Raw genomic sequence first — 23,154 nt, 5'->3', positions numbered from 1 at the left:
TCAATCTACATCTGTAACAGAACAGTGTTGTACTTACCAGGGGCAGGAGCATGGCCATGTCTGATTCCTGATGGTCCTGTGAAAATCTGAGGGAGAGGTAATGCATACAGCACCACATGCTGCACTATAATAGGCTAATATGTCCAAATATCTCACATTTACAGTAGCAACTATGTTAATTGGTATGTTGATCACAATCTGAGTATGGGATTCAAACTGCAACTAACCCCCCCACAAATAAAATAGCTGACAACCACATAAAGCTATGTATACCCTGACATACTGAATGCTACAGTATTCCACTGCTGATCCAACTAAGCATACCTGGATACTCCTCTTGTGTGGAAACAGTGGCACCCACATCCATGACATACCATGTGATGGGGACATCGGAGCGTCCTGGGTTCCTAGGTTTGCCAGGAATTCCTCAGTGGCTGACAGTGGTTGTTCCACCACAGGCCTTCCACTAGTGATACCACAATCCCAGGCTACGTCTCTTGCTCTTCTGCATGTGCTGTTGATCATATTGGTGACATGGTGTCACACCTGCTCATATGTCCTGCTCTAGTGACCAACAGCATTCCATCATGAACCAGGTCCTTCCACAATGCTGCCTGTTTGGCCTCCCCCTGGACAGCAGGAGTTGATGGTGTTGACACAAGGCCTCCAGGATTATGTCATTTTTGTCATCTGTAAAATGGGCCCAGCATCGGGGATACAGATTTCCTGAAAGACAACATAATGGGAACACATGTCAGGATCACATATGTGGGAGTACAGTATGTAGAGTTACAATAACAAATGGCTACCAGTATTCACTGCTTGATTGCACATCTCATATTCAACATTATGCAAACATAGTAAGGGTATGGATGCAAGTAGAATAGTACCAATAGGCAGCTAGTCCTGTTTGTGCCATGCCAGACACTGATGTATGATCACACACACAACACAGGAGTACATTAAAGTGTGGCTCCTAGGTGTAAACCCCCCCTTATAATATATAAAAACAACACTGCCAAACAAATATCCATGTAGTATTACAACTGCTATCAAGGGAAATTTCCAGGAGACAGGTGTACCTAATTAACAAAAAAGCATTCTATCCTTACTGTACTCTAGTTCCTCTGTGTGTGTAACACATTTGGAGATCAATGACATGTCATTATTACAGTTCTAAGAAAGGCTTAATGATCTAATCCCCATTCCCCCTAAGTATATTGAAACATATGCATCATGTTGGAAACAAAATGGTTACATACCTGGTGGAGTGCAATACTCCTCTGTTGAAAGGTACAGATATATAAATGTTGTGCCGTCAAGTTCACCCTGCAAAGTAACTCTCATACACAATGGTTCCCCTAGCTAGCTGTTTGCCTTTTTAACATGGTTCTCATTAGCAAGTGTTTGCCTCTGAACCAATCTGTGCTTCTGAAATGATAACTGCAGCCAACACAGCTGATTTGCGGTATAATCAGCCAATCCCATGAAACCATTGAACAGGATATAATGCCTCAATGTAAATAATAACCCCTTTCACACTTGGGTTGGAAATTACTGGGGTACAGATACTACATCATGGCAGAGAGCATGTCTGTAGCAACTGCCTTTTACATAAAAATGTGCATGCTACAGGCTGAAGCTGAAGGTGATGCAGGCAATAGGCATAGGCAGAGAGGGTGAATACTTTGCAGGACAACAAGCTTTAAGGGTAAGTGTGGGATATGTGGCAGCCTTGTTGTATAGGCAGAGACAGATTGAGGGTACCCATCCCACTGGGAATTAAGGTATATGTTTCAGGTAAATATGTCAACCAGTGGTATCAGTAACACAATACAAGGCAAAATGATTGGTGTGTCCTAGAAAAAGGTAGGGAGTACATTAACCATGATGTTATGTAGTTGAACAACTGCCAAGTCATGTGTTATGTCATGGTAGTCTCTTGTTCAGTGTGTGCTGGCAACCCTTGCATCTAGCTCAACCTCCATATATGTATGTTACTTGTGCAGCTGTGGTTGTGTGTGATATCAATAGCAAATCATTCTGGGCTGCAGTCTGATACTACTGGGTCACAATTTCAGTGCACACTTCAACATCCTCTGGGAATTCAGGCTAATGCATGACCTCACATTCTCTGCACTTTCCAATGTTGTACTAGAACTAGTCAAGAGTGGTCCTATCTGTAGGCCTATGACCTCTGTTATTTAGATGCATACAATCCAACTGTACTGCTCTAGATGAATAAATGGGTGATGAGAGAGACATACATATCCCAATTTATAATGTTGCTGTCCACATACATGTATTTTCATTGCTAGATGCAGCTGTAATTGAACCCAGGACTATGTGTACCAAAAAGTAATGTTCTCAGTGCATTTCACAGACTGAGCTACAGAGTCACTGTTACAGCAGGTGTATTTTTACATGTTGTAGTTAACTGCTGCAAAATACTGCACTTACATCTATTATGTGTATGACTTTAGAGTACTGTATTTGTATACTACAGTCTCATTAAAAAATTATTTTCCATTAATGTTTTAGCAAGTGTATTCTTATATGTTGTACATATAGTTGCAGGGTTACCTGCTATTAGATACTTCACTTACATCTAAGCTTGTGTGTGTGGCTTTATAGTGATGTATTTCTGTACTAGAGTGCCAATTACAGTGCTATTTTTCTATTAATCTCTTAGCTGATTTGCGCGGTGTGGAGTGATGCACAGTATTGCTTCAACAAGCTTAATGATGGGAACTTGAGCATTACTCTGTTTTGATTAAAACACCTGCGTTAATTAGCAGCTGTGTGGCTTGGCGGGTTGCTCCACTGTTCTGCAGGTGCAATGGTCCTAGGGCCGAAATAGGGTGCAGTTGTACTTTTTGAACGTGATTAATATTTTTCAAAAGCATATATCAATGTAACACTATTTAGCATAGCTAAGTGATGCTGCAGCAAAAAATCTTTAAAGAAAAGAAAAATGGGGAGCTAGGACAGTGGTGAAATGGGGTGCAAGCAGGAGGAAAAACAAGTGAAAGGCAGATAGGGATGTGCATGATGGGTTTAGGACAGAAGCATAGCTATCCATTTCTTGAACAGCAACAACTGTGCACTTTCACACTCAGAGAGGGGTGACGACAACATAAGTGCGCTGTCAAGCCAATTGGATCAAATTATGTGGGTCCAGTGGACATGTGTGCAAAATGGATAGCTATGTATGGGATAACATTTTTTTAGGGGGGGACAGGTGTTCTTTTTTTTTTTTAAGGTGAGAGTGGAATGTTGGGGAAGGGACATAGATACGTGTGGGGGAGGAAGCTGGGTAGGTGAGGAAGGCTTTGCAGATAGACAAGGCAGACAATACAGCAGACAGGGTTGGTGTGTGACACAAAAGAGGGGTAAACACCTTGGATGGGGAGGGTGTTGTGGAATCCCATTCCCATGAGCAAAACACACGGCAGCAGTGCAACTCAAGTCCTCACCCATGGGACTATCAGCACTGCTCCTTCACTGCTCCTGTGGTCACAGTAGTGGACGCTGGTGTCTGAGGCGAGGCCACCCCTCCAAGATGGACAGAATGCTCTTGATCTAGCATAGGCATGCACCAACAGTTTGGCACAGCAATGCACGCACCATGCCTGGCAGTTCCTCATGGGTGAAAAATCACCCCCTCCACCTCCACTCCCAGAGATGGTCCAGCCCCAGCCTGTGGGGCAGAGGCAGCAAACTGGGTACCACCAAGCTGCAGCCCAGATGTACTGGGCCCCAGTGCCACGGCTGGGAAGCCAAGGTAGGTGGATCACCAGGAATCACTATTCCCATTTATGACTTTTATTGCAAACATTTTGTGTGAAACCCTACGTTTAAACATATGCATAGCTGTGTGTGGTATCACATTGGAAACCAAATGCACCAAACACATGAATAATGAGCACTTTTGTTGAATACAGTAGTTATCAAAGCACCATCTCCTTTTACACTCTGATTGTCACATGAAATCTGGCAGTTACACACATATATGGCTGTGTAGGTCATCTGTTGACCTAACCATATACCCTGTTCATTTGCAGAGTGCTATGTACAGCATATCTCAGGGAAAGTATCTGAAATAGGGCTTGACATTTACTCTGGGTACTGGAATACATGCATGTCTGAAATGTCTAAAATGTGATGATGCATTATTTTGTAGTTAATATGTAATAGCTGACTGGTGTCTGAATGGAACACACATGCAGTGAATACAGGAATAATGAAACGTTATTTGACAAGATTAGTTATCAAAGCACAATCCTGTTTTAAACTTTATTGATGATGTTCCTCTAAATCTGGCATTTAGACACATAGATAGCAGTCCAGGACTTCAGTTACCTTACCCATAAACCGTGTTTATTGCCTGGGTGGAATATACAGCATTATTTCAGACAGAATGAGCAGAGCACAGGCTTAAACCTTACTCTGGTTAATGCACTACATTCATTTCAGACATTTGTGGCTACATTCTTTATTCATTAACATTTAACAGTTGAATGATGTCAGATTAGAACATACATGCAGTGATTACAGGAATAATGAACACTTACTTGAAAAAATTACTTATCAAAGCACACTCTGAGTTAAACTGCATTGAAAATGTTTACTAATATCTGCCATTTAGACCATGGATAGCAGTTCAGGACTTCAGTAACCTTACCCATATACCATGTTCATTGCCTGGGTAGAATATACAGTATTATGTCAGACAAAATGAACAGAACACAGGGGGGTCAGAGGCAGCAGACTGGGCACCACCAAGCTGCAGCCCAGATGTGCTTGGCCCCGGTACCACAGCTGGGGAGCCAAGGTAGGTGGGTAATGCACTACATTTATTTCAGTTTTTGCTGCATTCTTTATTCATTTACATTTCACAGCTGACTGGTGTCAGATTAGAACACACATACATTGAATACAGGAATAGTGAGTACTTTTTATTTGAAAACATTACATATCAAAGCATCATCACCCTTTAGATGTTACTGATTAATGTTGCTTTAAGTCTGGCATGTAGACCATGGATAGCTGTGAAAACATCTAATAGAGAATGCATATACACTGTCCATTAATTGAGTGCAACCTACAACATATTTCAGACAATGGGAAGACTAGAACAATGACTCTTAATATTGGTAGACCAGAATATTAACTGATGTTTGGAAGCTATACTATATAGTACTGCATGTTTATCTGATTTAACTTGCTCTACCATTTCAGCTAGGCAGTGACACATTACTAAAACATGATAAATGTCCCAGGTATGCCATACCTGATTATTAAGACTGGAAACTCTGTAACTAATTTATTATAGGATTATGTTATGCATTGCATTATTACTTTGATGTTTCCCTACTTACCACACTTTTGCCTCATCCTGGCCAGGCACCCTACATGGGACTGGACATTGTGAGCCCTCTCGTCTGCAGCTGTTGAAAGAGAAGCAAACCATTATGTATACCAGTTTTGCACAGATTCAGCTTGTATATTTCTAAAGTACTGGCAAACATACTCACATATCTGTGGGGTCTGCCCAGCCCGAGCTTTTTGGACCCAGGTGTCCAAGGTTCCCCTCTTCTTCCACTTCAGGTCATCACAGTGGTGACAACACTGCTCACCAGTGTGGAGAATACCAGTAGCACTGGTAAGTTCCTTAGCCAACCAATCCCAGACCTCAGACTTACACTTTGAGCGCTGGTAATCACCCTGCAGCAGCCGGAGTTCATAGTTTTTCACCAGGAGTCCAACAAACACTTTGGACTCCTGCACACCCCACCTCCGCACTCAGAAGTTTGCTCCCTCTCCAACACCACCAGACATAATTGACAGCCAAATGAAGACTTCAATGAATGGTGTGAAATTCCCACCTACTGGCCTTTATATAGGCTGTATTCCCACCGTTACATATCATAATGTAACTTTCAAAAAGAGCTGTGTTGCTTAGCTTCACACAAACTCGCACAAACCATTTCAGCTAAGCTGATCATTGCATAAACTCACACAAGCCATGTTTAAGCGTAGTTTTGCAACACAAAAACATTGTAGACCATTGACCATGTTTAAGCAGTGCTTAGCATCTCGCAGCTTTTCTAAATGCAACATTTTTTTTCATTTTACATTAAACTGATGTTTCAGTCAGCTGACACATTTTCACAGCAATAAATGTAAAACATATGACTGGTCAGGACTCGAACTCAGGACCTACTATACTGTAGGTCATTACTCAACATAACTAGCTACTTGGATAGTACAGGGAAGCAGTACTAAAATGCCTCTTAGCATTGCGCAATGAAGCTGTGTGGGTTTGTGCATTGATAAGCACAACTACAACAATTAAATATATCTGGTTTCTATTTTTAGATGTATGACAGCATTGCTAAGCACTGTGTCACTCCGTGCAAACAAAATACAACTGATTACATCCAGTTTCTATTTTTAGATATATATAGCAGATGTCAGATGTATATGTATAAGTGCAGCTCGGCATCGATAGGCACCGCTCCACACCTCGCAAACAAGGAGAGATAAATAAAAAAAAAATTACAATTGATTACATCTGGTTTCTATTTTTTGATATATAGCAGATGTCAAGTGTATATGTATAAGCACAACTCGGGGTCTCAAAGCACTGCGCCACACTGTGCAAACAACACATAAAAATAAAAAAAAAAAAATACTGTCCTGGGCTTTCTACCTGTCTAGACATTTTCTGGACAGTACACAAGTACAGGACAGCCTCTATACTGCTGCTTGCACACATTCAGTATCTATGTTACTGTCGTCTCCCTCAGCAATGCGCCATAATTAATATGTATGGTGCTCTGCCGGTGAGGAACTGTGGCTGTGTACATGGATACATTCCATGTAGGTTCTATATGGAGCCTACACAGATTTTATTGAATCCTAGGGTTGGAGTTTAATAACAAAGCTTATAAACAAAGGGTTTGTGTCTAGATCTAGGGATGTCATTGTTCCTCTTTACTCAGTCCTCATTAGGCCATTCATCGAATATAATGCCCCTTTGGCATACATCTGTCCAAACAAATGCAACAACTAGAATGCCCACAGAGATATTTTATTAAAAGAATGTGAGGCCAAAATAACAAGTCAGACATGGACCAACTCAAAGCCCTCACTATAATCAGTATCCTACAGACAGTTAAGAGGTGACTTGTGGCTGGCATACAAGGCATCTTCTAACCTAGTACTGATGGATTTACTGCACATCAGCAAGTAAAGTGGCATCAGAAATACTTGGTCTAAGGATCTGAAACCTCTTCTGCAACATCAACAGAACAGTTTGGAGGGACAAGTATATCTAGTAGAGGATACTGCTGCTCTAGGACAGAATTCCCATCCTCTTAAAACAAAGTACATCCCTACCCATATTCAAGTGTAACTTGGCTCTATGGATGGGAAACCAGAAATTTACACCTGGACTGCTAATTGACTGAGGCAGCTCCTAAATGCTTATCCCATGCATGTATCTCCTGAAATTATCTATGGAATGATCCCAGTTATTCTCATTGGGGTAATATTTAATTATTGACCATGGGATGGATAAGGCCAATATCTAATCAAATGGGATAGGTAATTGGCCAGGCTTAAAAGGTCCCACAAGGCAGCTAGCCTAGTACTTACCTATGAACCTATACAGGAAGAGAGAGAGATATTGATTTGGCAGAACAGATTAATGTCATGTCATCAGTGTATTGAACTAGGGTAGCATTTTTTGTAGCAGCACAGAGGTCATTGAAGAATATGTTGCAAAGTAAGTGGTCTTGTATAGATCCTTGTGGGACACTAATACTTACTGGCAAGAAGGTGGAGAAATTATTTTTCCATTTCACTTCTTGTTCTCTGTTTGAGATATAGCCATGGAACTACTGCGGTGAAGAGTTGGTGAGCCCTAAGAATGATAGTTTATGTGAGAGTTTCTGCTGGGAAACAATATCAAAAGCTTTTGATAAGTCTAGGAAGATGATGGAGACTAAGCTTCTGGCATTTCTGTGGGTGTTGACGGTATTAACATTAAGCGAAGCAGTAGTTGTGCAGTGATGAAGACAGAAGCTTTGTTGGGTTGAAGGCAAAAGTTGAGAAGTTGTGTATGAATACATTTTTCTATATTTTTTATAGGGGAGATAAACTGGAAGTTGATTTATTTACCCTTTGCTGACCAGTTAGTCCCACTAGGCTAGTAGTCTCTTTTCAGGAGAGATCCAAGGTGGTATTTATAGTACTAGGGGAAATTTAGCCAAGACATCAAAGAGCTTCCTCTATTCTTTTCAGTAGGTCCCATGGACTCTTTTACATCCACCTGAGCTACCAAACACTCAAGCAAATAGAACCTTGATGTAAAATCTCATCTGAAAGATGAAACACTCAGAAGAAGTGAAGGACCCCCTTATGCTCTACTGCAATGTCAGCAATCAATCTACCTGGTGTGGGAACAGAACTCACAGTCTTCTGTACCAAAGGTGAGTGTGCTTTCTGATGTGCTGCTGACACTGACAGTTGGCCTGCAGTCTGAAAGATCTGTATTGATTCTACCCCTGTACAGTTGAATAATGATGTTCTCCATAGTGAGGAGACTTTATTTTCTGATATGGATTGATTTATCATAAGTGAAACTGGATATTCAATAGCCACTGCTGTTATTTTAAGATACTTGTTTTGTAGATTGTCAGAGGCAGTTATAGTAGACTTTCATTATTTGAGGTATTCTTTGATAGTACATTTGGGGACTGGTTGGAAGGAGAAATATTGCTGGAGGTTATTTGATTGGGCTTAGTTAGTCACCTGGTTGGTTAGTATCTGTATAAAGTGGGTATTGAACTGGCTGGCTATGGTATCATTTTGTTTATGTGTGTTTGATCTTTGCTGTGTAGCTTGTCTTGGATTTAACAGTTTTTTGCTTGAGGCTCAGAACACTTTTGGATTATTAGTTGCATGTTTTGATTGGTTGAGTAACAGGTTAACTTATCTTTGGTGATAATTTTTTTTGTTAAGTTTTTTATTAGAATTGGAGCTGTTCTATTTTTTGTCCAGACCTTCCATGCTTTGTCTTTTTTGCTTCATAAGGGGGCAGGGTTGGCTTTGACTCTCTTTCTTCTGATTTTTGAGGAAGCTCAGCAAAGAATATCTTCTAGTCTTTAGCATTGTTACCTGTGACTATGTATACATCCATGATTTCAAATCTCTTGTTTATAGGGTCATAGGAGATTACTAGGCTAACAGCCCTAGTGCCTTTACAAGCCTGGCCATGTTATACCCATGTTCCCTAATTGACCTTGGTTGGATGGTCATTATTTGCAGAGTGAGTCTATGATCAGCACCAATTATTCTTGTCCATGAGGTACACCCCCAGGGTGAATTTACGGTCTCTCATCCAGTTTTCTATGATGCACTTGAATAGGGTCATTGAGGAGCTGTGCTTCACATGAATTGGGTGTTTATTCCAGAGGAGCAGCAATATCTGGGAGATATACCTGTCTCTCCAGCATGTTCTGTTAGTGTCACAGGCTAGGTTGAGATCCCTGGAGCAAGTGACTCTTGTCCCATTTGATTTGTGGATGTGCAGCATTTCCATTAGGGCATGGTCAGAGACTGCTCTGTAGGCCAGTCACAAGTTGCCTATCAGAAGCCTGTAGGATAAAGATTATAGTGACAGGACTTTCAGTCTTTGCATGTAGGCCCTGAATTTTCTTGGTGAGAAATGTCTGTGGTGTCCTCAGCTGCTGCAGGTGTCTGGTGAGGTACATGCAAAAGGGAGCGCTGCACTCTATTAGTGGTCTGATGAGGGTCGAGTACAGAGGAGTTACAACATCTTTAGTCTTGGATGCAATGTCTTTACTTCTGAGATGAGCAATGTACAAGGCTTTCCTTACCACTGTGGACACATGGTGATTGAAGTTTAGATTGCTATCAACCTGTGTTCCCAAATCTCACACCACTGGATTTGAGCTTAGGGGGTGCTGTCAATATTGCAATTTGCAGGGACTTCCTCTTTGATAAAGGGGATAATAATGCACTTTTCTGAGTTTATTTTTAGTCCGTTGCTTGTACCAATCTTGTGAGTGTTTAGATTTAACATAGTTAATAGGATTTCCGAGTTAGAGACAGTTGGCAGGATGTGGGAGGAAAGGTAGATATCTAGTGTGTTTTTGTAGAAAATAGTGACACTGCCAGCTTTTTTGTTGTCTTCGTTTAAACTGATAATGTTATAGCCTGGTGGACCATTTTCTTCCTTTTTTGATTCCTAGCAGACCCAGTTTTCTGAGGCAGCTAAGATGTCTGGAGCATGTAGTGCTATCTATGCATGCACTTCAGGTAGATTGTAGTGATAAAGGAGCTGATGGGCATATGCTGTCTGGTGCCTGGGTGGATGTCACCATTAAGTTTTGTGGTGAGGTATGATGGTACGGGTAGAGGCATTTTTGCTTGATTTTATGTTTAGTATTCAGTTTGAGTGTAAATGGCTATTGGTTTGGATAATTGTACTTCAATAGTTGGATATATGAGTGTTGATATAAATAGAGCATGCTTGAAAGATGAGATCTAAATGTATTTTGCTTGGAAAGCACAAGAATTGTGAGGAGAATGTATGCTGGCAAGATGTTAAGTGTGTAACTAGAAGAAAACGTAGTATCATGAGCAACCATTTCTGAAACGTAAGAAATAGATGGACTTGAAGAACAAAGGATGAGGATGTAGTTACAATAGGAAGTATGGAGGGTTTATTTGGGAAAAGCAGAAGTTGAAATGTAGAATAATGTATTGTGTTTAGTTTTTATGTTAGGACCTGTCATATAAGTGAACATATAACTTTATTGATTAAAGATGGCTATCAGTTCGATCAAATTTTTAATAAGTTTGTATAAGAAATATGAGCTATAGGTTCCAGACGTGACTTGAAAAGAAATGAAATATTTGTAAACATTCAGGCAGGTAATATACTCTGGTCATAAATTAATAGTATCATGTAACTTTTACTATAATTGGTTAAGTCATAACTTGGGAGTTTATTAGGACAGTTGGCAGGATGTGGGAGGAAAGGTACTAGTTAGAAACTCTCTAAAGGTTATGTAGGGGATATGTTAGCTTAGGCATAGTTACTGTCTGTCAGAGATATGCTGACTAGACCTGGGGTTGATTTCCAATTTCCCATCCATTGGTCAAGATTATGCTTAAATAGGGCTTGGGATGGACTCTGCTTCACATGGATGCCTGTTTCATAGCATGTGGATCCTCTGAGACACATATCTGTCTTGCCAACATGTCCTATTTATGCGGCAAGCAAAATTTAAATAATTGGATCTAGTGGTTCTAATGCTATTTGTTTTGCAGATGTGCAAAAGGTCCATCAGAACCAGATCTGAGGATGCCTTGTATGCCAGGTATAGATCACCTCACCATAACCTGTAGAAGACTGAGTATATAGAAATAGGGTTTTAAGGTGATCCATGTAGGACAATGTGTTTATACCTTAAATTCTCCAAGTAAGGAACCTTTGTGGGCATTCCAGGTGCTGCAGTTGTCTGGTCAGGTACATGCTGAAGGGGACATTATACTCGATGATGGGTTCAATAAGGGTCAAATAAAGTGGCATTATGACTTCCTTGGACCTGGATGCCATGCTCTTACTTATAAGTTGGGCAAGATAGAACAGTAGTTTACAACCTTGGTCACATGTAGGTCAAAGGCCAGATTATTGTCTATATATGTTCTCAGATCAATGACAAATAGATCGACTCTTAGAGGTGTATTATCAATGGAGTAATTAGCCTGGGTGGATGTTTTCCCAAAAAAGCACTATAATGCATTTCTTGGCATTGAGTTTTAATATCATGACCTTGTTGCTAAGTTACTCTTCTCCAAATGCCATTTTCCCAAGACATAAAACCTGAGGAACAAAAATGCCAATACTTGGCCTTCCAAGATGGCTGCACACTGGTAACAATTTGATTAGCACTCTCTCAGTGTGAATTCCAAGGAATTGTTTAAAAAAGCCAGTAAAAAATCCATTTGTCTAATATTCATTTGCTGGTTAGTAATTACATTTTTTGGATGCTAGTAAAGAAGAAATTTAGAAAATGTAAGCAACAATCAATTAGAAAAGGAGAAGAAAAAATCTCTGGCTGGGAAGAACTTTGCAGCTGTTCAACAAAAAACACTTAAAGTTTCACTTTTAGTACAGAATACGGTTTCTAGTAATTTAGAGCGAAAATAATCTATACTCAAGAAATATTTATTTATTTATTTATTGACATTTGCTTACCAGGAAAGTCCATTTTCAGGGGAGGCCCAGACAGAAAAGCTCCAAAGTATTACAAAAACATTTTAAGAACAATATTTTTTGCAATCTTCAATAATAATACAAAAAAAAATCTACATTTAAATAATTATGCCAAATGAGACATAATGTGAAAGAACAGATATAACTTATATGACAATGATTTAATATTTACAAAAAATGTATCCAGTTTCTAAAGAAATTACATGTAAGTTAATATAATACAAACAGGAAATGCAATATGAAGTCAGAGAAAAAAAAACAGGATTATGGCATATTTCAAATGAGAGCCAGTGAACAGAAATTGATTGAAGTAAGGAAGTGAGTGAAGAAGGGAGAGTAAAGAGGTATAAGGTATGAATAGGTACTTGTTCATATTAAGGGATATAGTTGATCCTGGGGTTGAGCAGGAACATAGATAGATTTTGGCTTGGAAGTATTTCCTAATGATTTTAAAAGAATGGAGAAAGGGTATTGACCTGATGGATACAGGTAAGGAGTTCCAGGTCTTAGCAACGTATGAGTACAGACCATACCCAGCAGATCTGATAGGTTTGTGGACAGAGAGGAGTTTTTGGTCATTGGATTGAAATATCTGATTGAATCATAGTTGTATAGAATGGCATTTAGTGCTGGACAAGCAGATGGATGTGTATATGTTTGTTGATGGGGTAGTTCTAAACAATTTAGGCTTTTTTATGTTATGCAGTGGTGCATTCTGAAAGGGGCATTTTCTACAAATAATCACTTTATTATAGTATTTATAAGTTTTGATTTTTGTGATAACTGGAGGTTAGTAAGGATGAGAATGCCATAAAATTGTGAGGGGAGGAGGCAAGTAGTACCAAGTGTACTTTTAGTTGCATTGGTGGGGAAGATTTGGCTCTGTAAAGCACCCCTAGTTTTTGGTGAGCTCTTCTTATGCAGTTTTGTATATGCAGGTCAAATTTTAGATTATCATCCACTATCATCCCTAATAATTTGCTACGAGAAGTGACTTGGTTGTATTATTAAGAGAGGGGATTTTAATTTTTTTTCACAAGCGGGATTTGGAGATAAAAGAAGTACTTTGTTTTTTTTTTGGGGGGGGGTTGAGCATGTGTTGTGACTTACAAATCCATGTTTCAGTGGATGTTAAATCTTCTTGAGTAATTTTTTGGAGATGTGCCAGGTTGTCAGATGTGCATATGGGGGTGGAGTCATCTATATATTGCATTAAGGAGGCCTGTTGTGTGGATGTGTGGAAGGTGTTAACAAGAGAATTAAAGCGGAGAGGACCAAGGACAGTCATGTGGTAATTGGTGGTTACTGGGAGGTATGGAGACTGGGTGGAGTACCATTTTACTGACTAATACCTTTTGGACAGGTAGCTTTTGAACTGTAGAAGGGTGGACTGAGATAGATCTAGTGGGACCATTTAAAGTAGAAGTTTGCTGTGAAAAACAGCTTTGAAGGCTTTGGACAAGTCTAGAAATAAAGAGGAGATTACTTTGCCATTGTCCCTAGCTTTATTGATAGTATCTATAAAGGCTATAGAAGTGCAGTGTTAGTACTATAGGAACAATGGAAGCCATGTTGGGTGGGGGATAGAAATTCTTCCTGCAGTAAATAGTTTAGTAATTGTTGCTGAATACATTTTTTAAGTATTTTGGAGAGAGGAGATGAGCTTTCTATAGTTCTAAAGTTAGTAATGTCTGCTGAACTTCCTCCTTTGTGTAGAGGGATAATGTGCAATTTCTTTCCAGTGAGAGGGAATGTAGGATTCCTTGGCTGATATATTTATAAAGATTGAGATAGGATAGACAATGCTATCAGCTATCAGATGCTATTTTAAAGTACTCACTTGGAAGGTCGTCAGCTGAAGTAGAGCATGGTTTGAGTTTAACAGCAGTTTTATATAGGATGTGGACACAGGTTTGGATATGAAAGTGGATGTGGTGATATGTGGCTATTGGGCAGGGTTGGGACTGGATGTTGAGGAATTATTGGTTAGGTAAACTATACTATCTTTGAAATGAGTCAAATTCTACTGCATTTTCGAGTGGTGAGTTATTGGGAGAGGGGTTAGGATTGAAATTTTGTTCAGGATATTAACAGTTGACCATAGTCTTAAAGGGTTGTGTTTGCAATTGTTCTGAAAGTTGCTATAGTATAGTTTTTTTGTCTTAATTTATTTGCCTTTCAGTACAGTTGCAGAGCATTCTGAAAAGTTTGAGATATTGTGGTGTTTTATATTTTTGCCATACTTCCCATGCTTTCTCTATCCTGCATTAGCATTCTACTCTTTTTTGACAGCCTAATTGCACTATTAGTTTTTAGTCTTTGCCTTCTAGGAGCTGCAAGGCTATTTATGATATTTAGGAAAGTTGTAATGAATTCATTTACAGCATCATCTATGGAGAGTATTTTTTGAATGTTCCAGTTAACAGGTGATAGGATAGTAATGACTATTTCTGGATTAATCTTGGACAGGTTGTTTGTTGTTTTATAAACATGCTGTTTAAGTAGATATGTGAGATGTCTAGTTGTATACATTGGGTGATAGATGCTGAGAGAATCTGACATTATACCTGTGGTGATGAATTTGCTAAGGTCTGATAACTGGATCCAGTCTAATTAGGTATTTGATGTCTTGGTATAATGTGAGGGGCTACTAATTAGTTGCGTGAAACCATATAAGTTCATGCTAGATTTATGTGAATTAGACGTTATGTCCAACCAATTAATATTGACATCGCCTAATAGTAATTTTTCTTGCAGAATTGTTATTGATAGCCAATGTAAGATACCTTCCAGTGTAGCTGTATTGTCATCAGGGGGGTGTAGAGGACAGTAATACATACGTGTTTATATTTGTTTATTTTCAGGAAAAGTAATAATAAGCTCTGCTGAATTGACTTTTGGTATTGGTTTGTTGTAGATGGAAATATGATACTTGTTAGGAAATATTAAAGCAATGCCACCACCTTTCCTCTTTATACTGTCATTACAGATTATATTATACCTAGGGGTGTAATTTCAGAGTAAATTATGCTGGGTTTAAGCCATGTTTCAGTTACAGCAAGCATGTCAGGCTTGAGCTGAGTAATCCAGGTATGTACTTCAGTAGTTTTATTTCTGTTTCAAATTACCAGGGATAGAGGTTGATTATTTGTTGATAAAGTAGTGTGTAGAAGAAAATTGTATTGATATTGGTTGTGATACATGGGGCCAGGATTACTGTAAATATCTGCTCTTAGGAGGATTTTAGTATATTGGGATATTATTGCATCTTTTTTTTTTTTTTTTTTTTGAGAATATTTTTCCACTTGATTTTATTTTAATTTGAGTTGAAATGGAGTTACAGTCTATATTTATTTTAAAGTTAATGGATGTCATTAAATAGGTTTGTGCAATGTGTGGAGTGTTTAGCAAGGCCAAGGAAGTATGTTTAGGGGGTTGGGACAGAGTTGGGGAGATGTTGAGAGCTATTATTGAGTCATGGTAGGATGAGAAATGGCTCAGTACAAGAATAGAGGCTAAGCTGAGGAGTAGCATGATTAAGTAAAGGGATCTATATTTTATTGATGGCAGTTAGTGGGGAAGTAGGAATCAAGAAGGAAGCAAGAAGTTGCAGAGCAGAAGGATATTTAGTGGTGGTGGAGTATGGAAGCTGGTAGAAGGTAGAAATGTGAGAAACAGTGGTTTGAAAGGACAGAGTATGAGGATGAAGTTAAAATAAGGAAGTAGTCGCTACTCCTTTGGGGAATATAACAGCCACTTTCCAGCACTGGGCGGGCACATATTTGACTAGTTAAAATCAATACACAGCAAGGCTCTTCACGTTAAACTTGCTTACATTGCACAGTGACAAAGTTCTCAGTGAAAACTTTTGGGACTTGGGCCTTCTGGCAGAACTCCTGCAATACTGGGTTCAGGATAGGATGTAGTGATATTGCACAGTGACAAAGTTCTCAGTGAAGACTTTCAAAGTTGGGCCTTGTAGCAGAACTCCTACAATGCTGAGGTCAGGACTAGATGTAGTGACCAAAGGCTATTGCACAGTTACAATGTTGTAAGTGAAAACTTTCAGGAGTTGGACCTTTTGGCAGAGCTTCTACAATATTTGGGTCAGGATTGGATGTAGTGACTACATTCTCAGTGATAAACTTTTGGGAGTTAGGCCTTGTGGCAGAGTTCCTGCAATACTGCAGTCAGGATTGGATGTAGTGACCATAGACTATTGCACAATGATAAAGTTCTTAGTGAAAACATTCAGGAGTTGGGCATTGTGGCAGTGCTCCTGCAATATCAGGGTCAGGACTGGATGCAGTGATCACAGGATATTGCACAGTGACAAAGTTCTCAGTGAAGACTTTCAGGAGTTGGGCTGTGTGACAGAGCTCCTGTAATATCAGGGTCAGGATTGGATGTAGTGACCACAGGCACAAGATGTTTAAAATAAGTGAGATACTGAAGGAGTATCTAAAGCAGAATGAGAAAAAGGCTGAAAACATAGAATAAGCTTTAAGAATTTATTCAGATGAGTTTTTATAACTGTAGAAATCAGAGCATGAAATGAAGAATGGAGTGGCTGAATATGAGGCTTCTCAGGAAGAGTGGTTTCAAAAACAAAACAGAAAACACAACACACAGAGAGAAAATCTGAGATTTGTTAGCATACCAGACAAACTAGAAGCTATATTAATATTATGAAATTACAAAACAGCATCTGGACTGGTGTGTCACACCAGGGTCTGTTAATTGAGAGGAAACATTGTGTGTATGCTCCAAATCTGGCCATGAGAAAGCGGCAAAGACCTATACTAGTAAAAAAAACAATCATACCAACAGAAAGAGCTGCACCTGATAAAACTGTGATATAAGGAAATGTACTGAAAATTAGAGAGACAGCACTGTTTGTGGGAAATGATTATTAGATATACACCAGGCAGAAGAGAAGGAAGTTTATTCTGGCAAGGAGGGACTGTCATGAGGCAGGTGTGAGATTCACGCTACTATTTCCAGCTGTTTTCAGAATATTTTTCCTGAAGCATCAGACATATTTTTGGATTCAGAACATGCTAAGGAGGAAATAAAATGTTTGGCCAATAAAGAGAGAACCAAAAAGCTGAATGGAAGTCTACTTTTCAACCTTCTAACAATAACAAAGGCCATAGAGAGACTTTGCCAGCGAAACCATCTCTATTGCTCTAAAGGAAAATACCTGCACAACAGAAAAATGCCCAGGACCTGACTAGAAGAATAATAAGTACCTTGTACTTGAATCAGAGACTAGTTTTGGGAAAGCAAGATGATCGGGAAGAAGATCAGCAATGATGTGAAATTAGTGAATAAATGGGATAATTGTAAAGTATCAATCCCATTAGATGTAGCTTAGACACCTGAATTGTAGTAGAGTTTGAAAATTACTGGTAGCTTGTCAACTATGTTAAACAGGTGGGATGGCTGTAAAACATAAACTCCACCTTATGTGATTAATGTTTAGAAGGACACTAAAGGGACTGAAAAATTAACTGCAAATAAAATAGTTTTGGTCTTATTAATATTTATATACATTTTATGATGTAAACTGCATGTTATATTTTAAAACAGGTTTCTATATTATGCAATCAGGAGTATTTTAAATGTGAGGTGGGAGAGTTTTATCAGTGATTGCTGTACATGTATCCAGACTTCACACTGTAACAAGGTAAAACAAAAGTCTGGAAAGAAGCAACTTAAAGTTAATAGGATGTGATCTTTAGTTGCTGGGGTGTAAAGGCGTATTGATCATATTATATGCAGAATTAAAAGAAAATCATTCCCTGTTTTTATAAAAGTGGATGTCTAGATTAATGACCTGAGATTAAGCTGTAGACAAGTTTAAGAAAAAAGGCATGACAAACACGTGAAAATTATGCTAAAACATGAAAAATGGTTGTTCTTTCTTGCATTTGCCAAATTATTCGTTTTATTTTCTTTTAATGCCTGTTTATAGCTAGAAACAGAGCCTGCATGTGCAAGCAATAAATCATGAGCTATATGAACAATGTGTTCTGAGAGAATTCCACACTGCACAACATAATTAACTTTTAAAAGGAGTTTTGGCAAGCTGTACAGTGAAAACAATTGAAGTTTAAAACTATGGGGAATGAATAATTATACAAATAGTTACATCCTCAGCAGCCTTGGTACTTGAATGCATTATATATTACAGTGCACACTTTATTTATTTAAGGGTAACCAGTATAGTTTCAAGGTTAAAAGTTAATCTTTACTGAAAGCATGCACGTTTTTTTTTTTTTTTATAGCTGGGATATATATATCAGATTAGAATGGACAGCAATCTGTTTACTTGAGAACACAAACCTTAATGCTTGCTTTAGCATGGTTAACCTTAAATTTAGAGTATATAATTCCTGTGGGTTTCAGCCATCATTTTGAGGTGGCTGTTCCTATTTAGAGGCATCTAGTTTGTTTCTTGAATGTTCGTTTAAGTGAAAAGTCTGAGAAATATGGCATTGTTCAAATAAAGATGTGAAAGCAATTATGTACAAGATCAGCCTATCCAACATTAATGTATGCATGTAAGGAGCAAGTTGGAAACGTATTCAAAGGAAATTCCATGTACAATATATGGAAGTAATATCTTTTTATCAAAATAGCTGTTTTGGCAATATTAACAATGAATGCAAATAAGGTTACAGGTATAGAGAAAAAATCAAAGTACTGAATTATATTAAGAAATGAGGAGTACAAACAGTAAAATTATAGGACACATGTCTGGATAGAAAAGAACATGTGAATTTGATGAAGAGAGAGATTTTCAGGCTAGAGATTTGGCAGTCTATCAGGGCAATGGAATGGTTAGTAATGATGCTGATTACAAGAGGGGCTCCAGTCATGATAGAAGAGAAAAAGATAATAAAGGTTAATTTTGTGTTAGTAAGGGATTATTGGCATGGGAGGTAGGTACAATACCATGACATGACTGGATAGAAATTATATTTTGCAGGAGCATATGCTTTTCATTTGAAACCTTTGAGACCCATCCAATACCTATATCAGGCCATGCACCAATAAAACTAAGAATGAAAATACAGGGGAATGATGTAAAAATGAGATGCTGCTGCTTTCCCACTTATCTGTTAAAAAGAGATGAACTGAGGAATGGGTAGTGGATATGATTCAAGAGTTACTAGGGATAACAGGAATTAATTCAGAATGGGTAGCTAGTGAGTATGATTAAATGAAAATGGAGTTTAAAAATGTGGTATAAATAAGATAGAAAAAAAACATGGGAAAGCAGTAACAGAAAATATTTAAAGGGGTTGACAAAGGTTAAAGTACTGCAGAAGAAGGGAAATCACACACGACAAGAAAAGGAGCAACTACAGAGTGTTAAAGGGAAAATTAGGGAATATTTGATAATATACATGAGATTAGAAATGTTGTTAAGCAACTATTTTGATAACATCTCTAGAGTGAAAAAATTCTTACAATGACTTAGGCAACAAAAACTAGAAGGAATTGTAGCCAAACTTAGGGAGCATATTATTAGAAAAATAACCAGAGATTCTACAGAAGTATTTGAGCTATTTCAGAAATTTTATGAACATTTAAATAAAACAGAGGAATGGAGAACATAGAAAAGACATAAATGGAAATGTGTGTGAAGACTTAATTGTGCCAAGATTAGAAGAAGATGAAACTTGATAATTTAACATCTAAGATAGAAAGAGATGAGATAAAAATGGTGATGCATAGTCAAACAACACGGAAGTCTCCAGAACCAGACAATATTCCTGTGGAAATTTGAAAGTTAGCAGGGAATAAACTGATAGCAATCTGGAACTTTGTGCTTAATGATATTTTAAAGTGTGTGTGTGTGTGGGGGGGGGGGGGTACTAGCATCTTGGACAAAAAAATGGTAATGATTGCATTATACAAAGGAAATAAAAACCTTCAGATCTGGCTTCATGCAGACCATTTTCAATTTAAACCATGTCTATAAAATGATTATGCCTACACTATCCAAGAGAATGATACAAACCTTATATATATGGATCAATGTTTCTTTGTGGAGGGGAGGCAAGCATTTGATAACATTAACAGAACAATGATGATCCAGAATGAAGATGAGTATAAGAAGATGCCACTATTGTTAGTTGGTCTTTATGCAGAAAAAACATTCAATAGAATCAGTTGGGACTTTATGAGTAGAGCAACTTTGTTCCCTGATAGAATAATTGGGTTAATAAAGAAAGTATATGAAGGGTCTGAGGCAAGAATAAAGGTGTTTCTTTTTCTGACAAGCTATGTTTCAGTTGAAGAGAAAGATAGGAATGTCCTCTTTCCCCACTGTTGTTTGCTATTTAGAGCCATTGGCAAGTAAAATGTGGAATTCACAAAATCTAGGATATAACTGGTTTGGTAATTAAGAAAACTGTAGGTAGCTTTATTTGCAGATGGGAACATTTTTGTACTTGATAAATCCAAAAATTACATGTTGGTGTTGTGGGACATTTTGAGACATCTTCATGTCTTTTCAGAATGTCAATGGAGATAAAAGCTGTAGCAGTAAATTATGCTTCCTTCCATTGAACGGCTTAGGACTACCCATTCTTAAGTGTCAAGCTTTTGGACAGAGTCATGATTTTATTTAATAGTGTTATTTTACAAGAAGACAAAACACAGAAGAGAGGTGGGAAAATATAAGTTATTGAGGTGTGTGTGTGTGTGTGTGTGTGTGTGTGTGTGTGTGTGTGTGTGTGTGTGTGTGTGTGTGTGTGTGTGATTAAAATTTCTGAACATGTAGCACAAGCAAGAAGCAGGTATGCCACTCAACTGTCACACATTATGAGGAGGTATGTCATAACCTAACTTATTCTGTGTTAGTGACAAAAATCAGTATAACACAATAAGAAGTGGTCATTTAAAACAGAATTTCATACTTGGATATTATGCTTTGTAATGCACAACATTGATGGAGAAAGGTTAGGAAATATTTATGGGGAGGACTATGAGTAGAAGCCCTTACTGCTTTTTTAAATGAAACATGTAAAACCATAGAACCATACACTGGTAAATCTTGAATATCAAATAACCATACCCATATATTAAGAATAGCAAGAAAAAAGCACTCAAATTAAAAAAGAGTATAGCCCCCAAAGAATAAGAGGAAAACATAAAGAAACAACAAAAGCAACTTATTGATGTACTAGTGTCAAGGGAAAAGGTCAGTAATAAGGGAGAATCAGACTTTGGCCACCCACCTCAAAGGAAACATCTGTAGAGACTGTGCAAAGGCACACAGATTGTGAATTTGAAGAAAAGATTATATACTAAATGTCAGACTCCTACAAAATGCATAACACATAAGAATATACTTCAGAGGATCTTTAAAGCCCAGATGTGTTTATTTTGCCACATATTATAAGCTTTAGTCTTACTCGGACTAAAGAACTTCAGTTTCTAGACTCCCACACAAATTGGGTATTCGGTAGGGGTCTATACTGAAAGACCGAAAGGAACAAAGTGCGAATGCTCAGATGAGCGAAAATGCTGTAAATTGAAAACATTATTGTGGGGGGCTGCTCCCACCACTCCCCCCACTAAATATATATTCCAACTCTGAGATCGCACTACAGTGAAGAAAGGGTAATATTCAGATCTTCACTGTACTGCGTAAAAAAAACACAAACTTCGATTTGCGCATTTTCGCTCATCTGAGTGTTTGCACTTCGTTGCTTTTGTTCTTTCGATGTGTAACCATTTGGTAGTAATCCCAATGTGCTCACTGTCAACATTTCAAAAATAGCACATTAGGTTTGGGTGGATAGCAGAAATACTAAAGCTACAGAGAAATATATGTGCCACACTAACAATGTATTTCATATTAAACTAAAGCAAGTATATGTTTCATAATGGACTTGTATTCAGTTTTATGATCGCTGCCTATATGTATGCTCATTATTATTTTGAGACATAATTTTGCAGGACATTTCTCACTTCTGACCTGTGCAAAGAGCATCTTTTCACTTTATTATTGAAGATAATAATCTGCCATGACATATCATCTGTTATTCTTTTTAATCAAGTGGTTATGTTTCATTTATAGTGCCATTATTTTCAGCAGCATTTTCATTAATATTAATATTAAAAAGAAAGATATCACTGAAATGTCTAGACAGTTATAATTTTCTTAATTTTTTACAGGGCATAACACTCTAAGGGGGAATTCAAGAAAGCCTACACCATATTTTTTTGTGTATGTATTGCACTTAGCTGCGTGCATGCACGTGCAAACATGGAAAATTCCGTGGAATGCAAATCACCTCATCAGCAGGTGAATATTATGCAAATGAGGTAGTTTCAGCAATCCAACAAGCAGAAAGGCATCCGTGTAGAGCCTGTGTCCGTGTCCAAAGTGTACATGGAAATTTTCCACATACAAGCATGTCCACAGAAAGAAGGGGATATAAAAGTCCACAAATATGGAAAATCACAAAAGCACAAAATACACTGATAAAAAAACAACAAAACAGAGTGGACCACAAACTGCAGAACTCCACTTTAATAAAAGTTTAGCGCTTTCATCAGAACTGTTTCTAACTTCTTCAGAACACCAACATACAACAGTGAAATATTTAAATAGGTACATCACAGTCACATGATACTAAAACCACTCCCATCTGTACAATTTAAAAAAAAACAGTCTTCCAGAAAAAGCATGTTTTATATAGTTCAAAGCCTTGCTTGTTACAAAAAATGCTTCAATAAAATATGTGTAAAAAACACATACATACTGTTTGAACAAAAATAGCAGCATTGTGATATCTAAAAAAGCTCATAAGCAG

This window comes from Protopterus annectens, chromosome 3.part0 (assembly GCF_019279795.1).
Source record: "Protopterus annectens isolate FY-2018-M chromosome 3.part0, PAN1.0, whole genome shotgun sequence".
NCBI lineage: Eukaryota > Metazoa > Chordata > Ceratodontiformes > Protopteridae > Protopterus > Protopterus annectens.
This window is presented reverse-complemented; position numbering follows the sequence as displayed.